Genomic DNA, 9,872 nt, shown 5'->3' with positions numbered 1-9,872 from the left:
TTCTCAAACAAGATTCTCTCAACCATTGCAAGACAAGTTAAGAAGATGAAGAAAAAATCAAGGAAAAACAACAACAAAAGAAATAAAAAAAAACTATTGCAAATATTAATGGCATGAGATTCGCAAAAGTTGAGGAAAGTTCTTTTATTCATACCAGCTATTCTCAACAGAAGAGGCACTTGCTCTGATTGAAGAAAAGCTAAACAATCTTTCAATTTTGATAGAACCTTAATTAATTAAACTTTTAGTGTCATAATGAACCATATGAGAACGACCTCAAAAATTTTAAAAATGATTTCTCCAAAGAAGAAAAGATGCCCAAAAAAACTAGACCTCATAAAAAAAAAATTGTTAAATTAGAGAACAAAGTCCAAAAAACTAGATGAAGTAAAATTGGTATCCTAAGCCCTCTTTCCCCGATGTTCCGTTCGAAGAAAAAACTCAAATGACTCAATCCACCTATGAAGGAACATTCATACATAAGTGGAATATAGATGGTCTATTCGGTCATCTAGTCGTAAATGTAATCAACAAAATGTTGATGGGAGCTAGCGCCTATAGTCTTCGAGGTAAGTTTGACCATGCTATTGCTCAAATTGTAACTTTTGGTTTCACAGGAGTACTCAAGGATGGGTTGGAGAAGCATATCTCCGACGAAGAAAAGCAAAGGATACTCAACCATACTACTATAGAAAGAGAAGTACAAATATAAAAAGTGAAATTGGAATATCTCAAGTTATGGAGAATGATATAAGTGTTGAATAACTATTAATACCCTTTTATAATTGTCTTAAAGTTTGTCGTAGGAAAACTAGAAATCCACACTGAACGTTTGAGAAAATTCTTATGATTATAAGATGTGAAAAGTTAGCTACTTCTGATGGTACAAAGATATAATTGTAACTAAGGTTATGACAAGATATGATAGTACCCTTTAATTATGGATGATGCGCTTAATTGAAGGACTTCCAAAGTATATTTCTCGAAGGATAACTACCGCTCTCAATGAAGAGTGTAAGCATAAGATTCCTTGGAATGAATTCACTTATGGCGATTTAGGTTATGTAATAGCCAAGTCGACCGCCAGCAAATATTGTCTACTTTGGCCCGTTACGTATCGTCGTGAGTCTCACGGTTTTAAAAGCATCTGTTGGGGATCAAAATGATATTAATTAACAAATCAGAGTGGCGCAGCGGAAGCGTGGTGGGCCCATAACCCACAGGTCCCAGGATCGAAACCTGGCTCTGATACCAACAATAAATAGCATTCCCATCAACTACAAGGTTGGTATAATACTCTTTTAAATATTCTTTGGGTGCTGTCCAACTCATATTGAGAGTTTCGCCCTACTTTGACCAGTGCATCGTGTAACAGTCATACTTCTTCAAATGTGCGGCCTCTAATCTTGACACGCTCACCAAAAACCTTATGGGGAGGCAAGGTTTACCTTCAACATTCAAACATCACTTATGTGGAATCAAAACTTGTTTCACCATACATGCTGCCTATGCATGCATGTTCAATTGTGTACAACACAACAACGTTGCATCTCATCGTCATCTCGGTTCCTCACAACACGTCCCATGCATCGTGATGCAATCTCAAGTCTCGAGATAGCTTCTCGAGATAGCTTGACCATCTTGGTTGTGTAGACACATCCCTCGGGACAGTTTGGCCAAGTGGAATAAGGTGCCACAGCTGTCATTTATTTTCATTTTTTGTAAACCTTCAAGCCCGCTGCTAGCACATATTATAAAAACCTCATGATTTTAAAACGCGTCTACTATAGAGAGAGTCTAGCCCTACTCCGACCAGTGCATCGTGTAACGGTCATACTTCTTCAAATGTGCGGCTTCGTGATCTTGACACGCTAGCCAAAAACCTTATGGGGTACACAATCTCCATTCACATTTTTCACCTCGGCTTTGTGGCTTTGTTATACCATAGGCAAGGTTTGCCTTCAACGTTGAAACATCACTTATGTGGAATCAAAACTTGTTTGACCACACACGCCGCCTATGCGTGCATGTTCTATCATGTGCGACACAACAATGTTGCATCTCATCATTATCTCGGTTCCCAACAACACGATCCATGTATCGTGATGCAATCTCATGTCTTGAGATACTCGATCATCTTGGTTTTTCTAGACACATTTGTTGGGACAGTTTGGCCGAGTGGTCTAAGGCGCTAGATTTAGGCTCTGGTCCAAAAGGGCGTGGGTTCAAATCCCACAACTGTCATAATCATACTTTTTCAATCTCATCGTCCGACCCATGCATCGTATTGCTATCTCTACATCGTACAGTTTAGTCGAGTGGTTTAAGATGCCAGATAGATTTGGGCTCTAGTTTAAAAGGGTATGGTTTTAAAACTCGTCTATTATGAAGAGATTCTAACCCAACTCCAACCAGTGTCTCGTGATCTTGTCACGCTCACGAAAAATCTAAAGGAGTACTCAACCTCTATTCACATTTTTCTTCCGCATTCAAACAAACATAATGTGGAATTAAAACTTGTTTGACCACACACGCCATCTATGCGTGCATGTTCAATCATGTGCGACACAACATTGTTGCATCTCATCATCATCTCGGTTCCCAACAGCACAACCCATGCATCGTATTGTAATCTCATGTCTCGAGATAGCTCGACCATCTTGATTTGTCCAAACACATTCATCGGGATAGTTTGGCCGAGTTGTCTAAGGTGTTAGACTTCGACTCTTGTTCAAAAGGGCATGGATTCAAATCCCATAGCTGTCATTTATTTTAATTTTTTGTAAAGCCTCGTGCCCGCTGCGAACACATATTATTTGTTTTGACTTTTTATTTATCGTTGTTAACATCGTGGTTTTAAAACGCATCTAATATGGAGAGAGTCTAGCCAAACTCCGACCAGTGCATCGTGTCAAAGTCAATACTTTTTCAAATGTGCGGCTTTGTGATCTTGACACGATCATGACAAACCTTAAGGAGTACTTAATTCCCTTTCATATTTTTCATCTAGCTTTGTGGCTTTGTGGCTTTGTTGGACCTTAGGCAGGGTTTGCCTACGGGTTTCAAACATGAATAATGTAGAATTAAAACTTATTTGACCGCACACGCCGCCTATGCGTGCATGTTCAATCATTTGTAACACAACAACATTGCATCTCATGGTCATCTCGGTTCCCAACAACACGACCCATGCATCGTGATGCAATCTCATGTCTTGAGATAGCTCGACTATCTTAGTAGTCCAAACACAATTGTTGGGATAGTTTGGCTTAGTGGTCCAAGGTGCTAGATTTAGTCTCTGGTTTAAAAAGGGATTGGTTCCTAATCCCATAACTATCATTTATTTTTATTTTTTTAAAACCTTTAGGAGTACTCAATCCCCATTCACATTTTTCACCCGGCTTTGTGGCTTTGTTGGACCTTGGGCAGGATTTTCCTTCGGAATTCAAACATCACTTATGTGGAATTCAAACTTGTTTGACCACACACGCCGCCTATGCATGCATGTTTAATCATGTGCGACACAACACGTTGCATCTCATTGTAGATGAGAGCCCCCCAATCAGGTAAGACTCACAGTCTACTCAAATCATCGAACATCATAACGGAAAGCATAGATGAAAGCTATCTGGCGACGAAGAAAAGCAAAGGACACCCTATCATACTACTATAAAAAAAAAAAAAAAGTAGCACAAAAATAGAAAAAGTAGTAGAAATATCAAAAGTAAAGTTAGAATGTCTCAAGTCATGGAGATAGATATAAGGGTTGAAGGGCCGTTAATACCTTTTTATATACTGTCTCAAAGTTTGCCATAAGTGAACTAAACATCTATGATGAAAGCTAGAGATAAAAATGATTAATATCAGCAGAAGCGTGGTGGGCCCATAACTCACAGGTCCCACGATTGAAACCTCGCTTTGATATCATCATACTACATGTGAAATAACATAGTCAGCAAAAATAAGGGACACTACTTATCCTATAATACATAAAAGTGGCAGCGAACCACACATCACTCACCTATCTTTTTTGGTTTGATTGTCCTTCTTTCAGTGTCCCTCCACGAGGCGTCTTCGTCATCAAATCGAAGTTAAATCATGCTTCATGATAACGAATTACTTTGTTGATTGAATATCTCAGAGAAAAAAAATACTTGTTTGAGATTTGAATCACTCCGCAGGCAAGATCGATCATGTCAAGCTTAGATGATACTAAACATACAACCTAAACTACATAGCATTACAAAAAAAAACTTATTACTTAGTTAAAAGAAGGCATAAATGATCTTTTTACTACCTTTTTCAAGTCTACAAGACAACATAAGTGGTTATATATAGCCTCAACATGAAACCCTTAACCTTCCACTAGGAATTTTAAGAGTTGTATCATTCATACTTTTAGGACTATAGTTAGCCACTATGAAAATGAGAAATTTTAAGAGTTGTGTCATTCATACTTTTAGGACTATAATTAACCACTATGAAAATGTAACGATCTTATTTTTTTTTACTAAAATAGAGTCATACCATATGCATGATGTGATCTTTTTATGTGGAAGTATTCATTTTAAATGTTCCATCAATCCCATGGACTTACATAATAAAAATAAAATTCGTAAATAAATCGAAAACATATAAGAAATGATAATAAACATATATATCCAAAAACTAGAAAACAAATGATGATGGAGTTGACACACGAGTCGTGTGAGTTGCGACTGACGTGGGAAGCGTGTGCGCTGCACATGAGAAGAGCATGACTAGTTTGTCAGGTCACACATGCATTTCTCGAAGAGTGTCCTTTTCAGGTCGTGCGCTGCTGGGAGTGATTTAGTGCTTGTTGGGCCACCCGTGTTGAACCTGGATCCAAAAGTCTATCAGTTTTGTCTCTTTGGCCTATTTTCTACTTCTACTAGATCTTTGGCGCTCACTGAAAATGCATTAAGGAAATAAAAAGTCATAAAATGCATTTATGTCTATTGCGAGATTTCTGATGCGAGGGTGGTTGCTCCCACGAGATCGCTAACTCTTTTATTTTTTTCCTTGTTGTTACCGTAATTCTAACCTAAATGTGAATAAAATTCATAAAATACATTAGTGAGATCCACAAAAAAAATTTGAAACTAGGATAAATAAAACTCATCTTCCTTAAGCTTATATTTCCTTATAAGCATTCCATGATTGAGATGTCTTGATTCGTATCATTCTCCACTTTTTCAAGAGGATTCATGGTCGAATCTATTTGTAAAACTTTGCTGCAAAAGTAGGTTAAGAAAATACAAAAGACCTCACAACACTTTATCACGTGAACACTCAACACTTTATTCACGTGTACACTCAAGGAATTGATGGCCATTGTTTGCACTCATTTACACAAATGAAGTTCTCTGTAAGGACATGGCTGATGCGATGGCTCAAAAAGACCCGTAATTTTTTTTGCGAAATAAAATCATTAAAATTTAAAACATAATTTACATTATACCAAAATAGTGTGCGCACATTAGTAATTTAAAATACAACATAATAGTTAAAAGACAGAATAAGGAACAGACGCAAAACATTTTAAAATAAAAGGGTTGAGACGACAGGTGAGGTTAGTCTATGGCACCTGCTCCAGATTCCGCTCCCGACCTCGACCAGCTCCTTATTACCGGGAAAAAAATTGGAGAATAAGGAATGAGTACAAGACTCAGTAAGTAGCCTACTTGTAGGCTCTTAATCGTGTCCTTGATATGCTAGGGTACCACATTCTTTGTTCTTGCTTGTTCTTGATCTTGTTCTTGTTTTAAGTACTTAAGCACCTTTAATTCTTGTTCTTGACTTAGGGTTCTTATCTTGATCTTTCTTGAGGACCTTGGTTCTTAAACCCTAAAACCTTGGTTTTCCTTTAAGGGCCTTAGCACTATGGTTTTTGGTTCTTGGTCATTTGTTCCTGGTTCTTGTCCCTAGAACTAGGATCTTGATCCATGTTCTAGTCCTTTATCTTTCTCTTGTTCTTGGTATTCTTGGTTCTTGTTCTATTATTGATTCGTTCTCCAAGACACTTCCCCTAGGATTTACGGCACTAGACATGTACCTGAGAATCTTGCGTCCAAGGCTTCATGCGTTCTAAGCGACACAGCTTTAACTTACGTCCAAGGCTTCATGCGTTCCAAGCGACGTAGTCTTACCGCATCTTAGGGCTTGCCCTTCGATATGGTCTGCTTAACCTATGCCCAAGGTTTCATGCATTCTAAGCGGCATAGTCTAAAAACTTACATCCAAGGCTTCTTACGTTCCAAGCAATGTAGTCTTAAAACTGCATGAAGGGCTTGCCCTATAATACAGTCTGCTTAACCTATGCCCAAGGCTTCATGCGTTCCAAGCGACATAGTCTGAAAACCTACATCAAGGGCTTGCCCTATAATACAGTCTGCTTAACCTATGCCCAAGGCTTCATGCGTTCCAAGCGACATAGTCTGAAATCCTACATCCAAAGCTTCTTACGTTCCAAGCGATGTAGTCTTAATACTGCATCAAGGGCTTGCCCTATAATACAGTCTGCTTACCTACGCTAAAGGCTTCATGCGTTCCAAGTAGCGTAGTCTAAGTCATGAACATGCTGTACCGTGGATGGTCTTAGGAGGTTCTTGATTCGTGGCTAAGGTAACTTACTCTCTTCTTGTTCCTCCGTGACCTTAGACTACTCCCCTTGATAGACCATAAAGGTCACTTGCTCGGTGCATACTTGAACATCGCATCCTGCAAGTCTGCAGGGCATCTCTAATAGGTGAGGGAAACTTGAGGCATGACATCCTGCAAAGGAAACATGGTGCAATGCATCCCACCTAGAAGAGGAATTATTGGGCACCGCTTGGTGGGAGGTCATGGATCACTTTGGACATGATTAGAGTATTACCTAGCATTCTTGAGTTTCTGTTTTTGAGTTTGGGGACCTTGATCCCTCGTCCTTGAGTGGTACCTGGAATTCTTCTTACTTGGGTAGTTGTAAAGCTTGTGTGTTGTTTGTTCTTGGTTCTTAATCTTGTAAGTTTCTAAGGCCTTAATAACTTGAGACATAAGTTGTAACTTGTATTTGTAACCATATGAACCCATCTTAGTGTAAGTTGTTCTAGAAGGTCATAGATTCTTAGAGAGTTCTTTAGAGGGTTCTAGAAGAGTCTGAAGTCTTGTGGTATTTCCTTTAGGTGTTTCTTGGATCCTAACTTGGTTTAGGTTCCAAACTTACTCCAATCAACTTGAAACCTCAAACTTATCTTCATGTCCTTCATAATCGACCTTATAAGAAGTAGCAAATCATCCGGAGCACGTATAGACCTTGAAATCTCATAAGAGTCCTAGGGACATTTTGGCCATTTCACCCCTAATTCTTGGTTTTGCTACTTAACGTGTTCCAATGCCTTTCAACTTTACAAAATCATCAAACATCATAAAATAGGATCTACTTCAGGGTTTCATAGCATTTGGAGGTCATCTAGGTCAGTTCTGACCTGTAGGTAGATATCCTTAGGGGCATTATGGTCATTTTGCACCATTTCTTGGTTTACCCACTTATCCTTATCTAATGACTACTAAACTTCATTTAGAACCTCAAAATGCTATAATATGCTCAGAATTAAAATTTTATAGGCAGCGGAGTTCATCTAGTGGGTTATTCTAATGTTACCTAATTACCGAGCAATTTGATAGGTTTAAGGTCTTAACTCGCGGTTCTTTGAGTTTTTCTTTCATCTAATCCTAGTTCGTACTTGGTGTTCATATGAAAATCCAAGCGATTCCTGCAAGTATTTCTTAACAAAAAAATCCAAGGTGGCTACTTACCTCGTGTCGACATTCAGGACCTCTGTTCTTGACCTTCCGGTACCCGATTTACCTCAACTTTCCTTTCACACACTCCTTATTATGTCTACTTTCTGGAACCATAGAGTTTTTCATGAGAATCCATCTGGAAGGGGGTTAAAATTTAGAAAAACCGAGGGAAGGTTGAGTTTTCGGTTGACATGGCCAGTTCAACTGAACCGCCCACATCATCGTCTTCTTCCTCCAGACGGGGAGAAGGCGCGTGCGACCGTTCGCGCCGCCGTCGTAAACTCGCCCTCCCCAACTCCTATCACACTGTTTGTCCCCTCCATTCCTTCATAAAACTTAAAGAAGGTGTTACAAGGAAGAGCTAGGGATTGATTTTATACCTTCTCATCGGATTGTAGCCTAAGATATTTGCTTCCAAATTTCGTCCAAAATATGATTTCTCGCTGGAGTAAAAACAGAGGATTTCTTATTGGGTAGCCGATTCTAGGGGTTTTTTAGGCTCGATTTCGTCACGAAACCTCTTCCTTATTGTTCCCTTAACCTAAAGGAATTAGTTTGGAGGAATGACTTTGAGTGTAGGACCTTAATTTTGAGAAATCACTCTCGGTCTGCAAGTTACCCGACGCCTCCAATTTACATTCTCTTGGGTATCTTGTTCTTTGACGTTTCAGCTCTTTATTCCTTCATCAAAGTTACTCATCTTCTTTTTTCTGAAGCTAAAGGAATCCTTAGGTTGAAGAAAAAGTGGCCGTAGATAGGAATTCGACACTTACCTCTAATTTGAGCCCGAAACGGATTTTCTTCAATTGGGAACGTTCCTGAGGTTATTTCTCTTCGCGGTCTTCTATGAAAACATTCCTTGGAGGTGCAGAAACCTATTGGGGTTGTCCTTGCTCGAAGAATAATTTTATATCCTTGGATTGGAATTTTGAATTTTTCTTGAAGCTTTTTAATGGCAGATTGGATTGGGCGAATGGTTTCTAGGCACTTTCAGGACTCTATTCCTTCGTAAAACTTGTGGGTAATGTTGTTTAGAAGCTATAGGAACATGTTTGAAAGGAAATGGTGGAGAATTGCTCTCGAATTTGGAAGAAGCCTGAGAGTAGGAGACCAAAAATCTAAACACTTATTGCCAACAACTAGGTGCTCGACCTTGCTCGATTCTTGTTCCAAATGATTGCCCCAACTACAGAATTTATAGGGAAAACTTAAACCAACATTGGGAGCTCCAGAATCATCGTGAATTGTCGGTTGGATTTTCTAGAAAATCCGTTGAAAATATCTATTCGATCAGAGCCTCACTGACGTTGGTTTTGAATCCTAGCCGTTGGATGTGACGATCCGTGAGTTTTCTAGAATATATACAAGTTTGGAGGTGATCCAACGGCTGAGTCTCGACATTCGAAGGATTTTGTGCAAAAGGCACTGTGAAGGTTCTGATTTTTTAGCAGAATGGTAAATCCGTAATTATCCTTAACTTCAAGGGTATTTTGGTAATTTGCCACTTTTCGAATATTTTATTATTATTTTCTCAAAAAATCCATAATTTTCCTAAAAATTCTTCATCTCTTGTTGGTCATTTCTCCGGTCTTGAACATCTTGAAATTCCTTCTAGATAAGGAATTAAAAATCTCGCAAGATCCTTGATATTGGAAAAATGACATTTTCGTCCCTTTCGCTTATGCTTTCATTCCAATCATTCTCCAAAGGTCTTAAGTCCTTAAGATTACTCCTTAGGGTATAGAAATGACTTACTAAGTGATAAGATAAGGAATCAACTACAAGGGGGGTAAGATTCGGATTACCTTGTTGATCGAATATCACAAGGCAAGAACACTTGATTGAGATTCGAATCACTCCACAAGCAAGATCGATCATGTCTAGCTTGAATGACTCTTGTTGATCAAATATCTCAAGCACTTGTTTGAGATTCGAATCATTCCACAAGCAAGATTGATCATGTCGAGCTTGAATGATTCTACATGCAATCTAAACTACACAGAATTGCAAAGAAACTTAGTCATTGGCTAAAGAAAGCACAAATGCTTCTTTTAATATATTTT

At 38.7% G+C, this 9,872-nt stretch overlaps 2 non-coding genes across 2 annotated transcripts; both read left to right on the top strand.

Moving 5' to 3' along the window:
* The first annotated feature begins 1,179 nt into the window (after positions 1–1,179).
* Positions 1,180–1,251, top strand: TRNAM-CAU (transfer RNA methionine (anticodon CAU)). The gene has a single exon. It is a non-coding gene; the product is annotated as a tRNA-Met (tRNA).
* Positions 1,252–2,164: 913 nt separating this feature from the next.
* TRNAL-UAG (transfer RNA leucine (anticodon UAG)) lies at positions 2,165–2,244 on the top strand. Its single transcript has one exon. It is a non-coding gene; the product is annotated as a tRNA-Leu (tRNA).
* Positions 2,245–9,872: the final 7,628 nt, after the last annotated feature.

Source organism: Cucurbita pepo, unplaced genomic scaffold, assembly GCF_057944985.1.
Source record: "Cucurbita pepo subsp. pepo isolate OVF unplaced genomic scaffold, ASM5794498v1 scafford_13, whole genome shotgun sequence".
Classification (NCBI taxonomy): Eukaryota; Viridiplantae; Streptophyta; class Magnoliopsida; order Cucurbitales; family Cucurbitaceae; genus Cucurbita; species Cucurbita pepo.
Note: the sequence above shows the minus strand (reverse complement) of the source record. Positions and strands in the feature narration are given on the sequence as shown.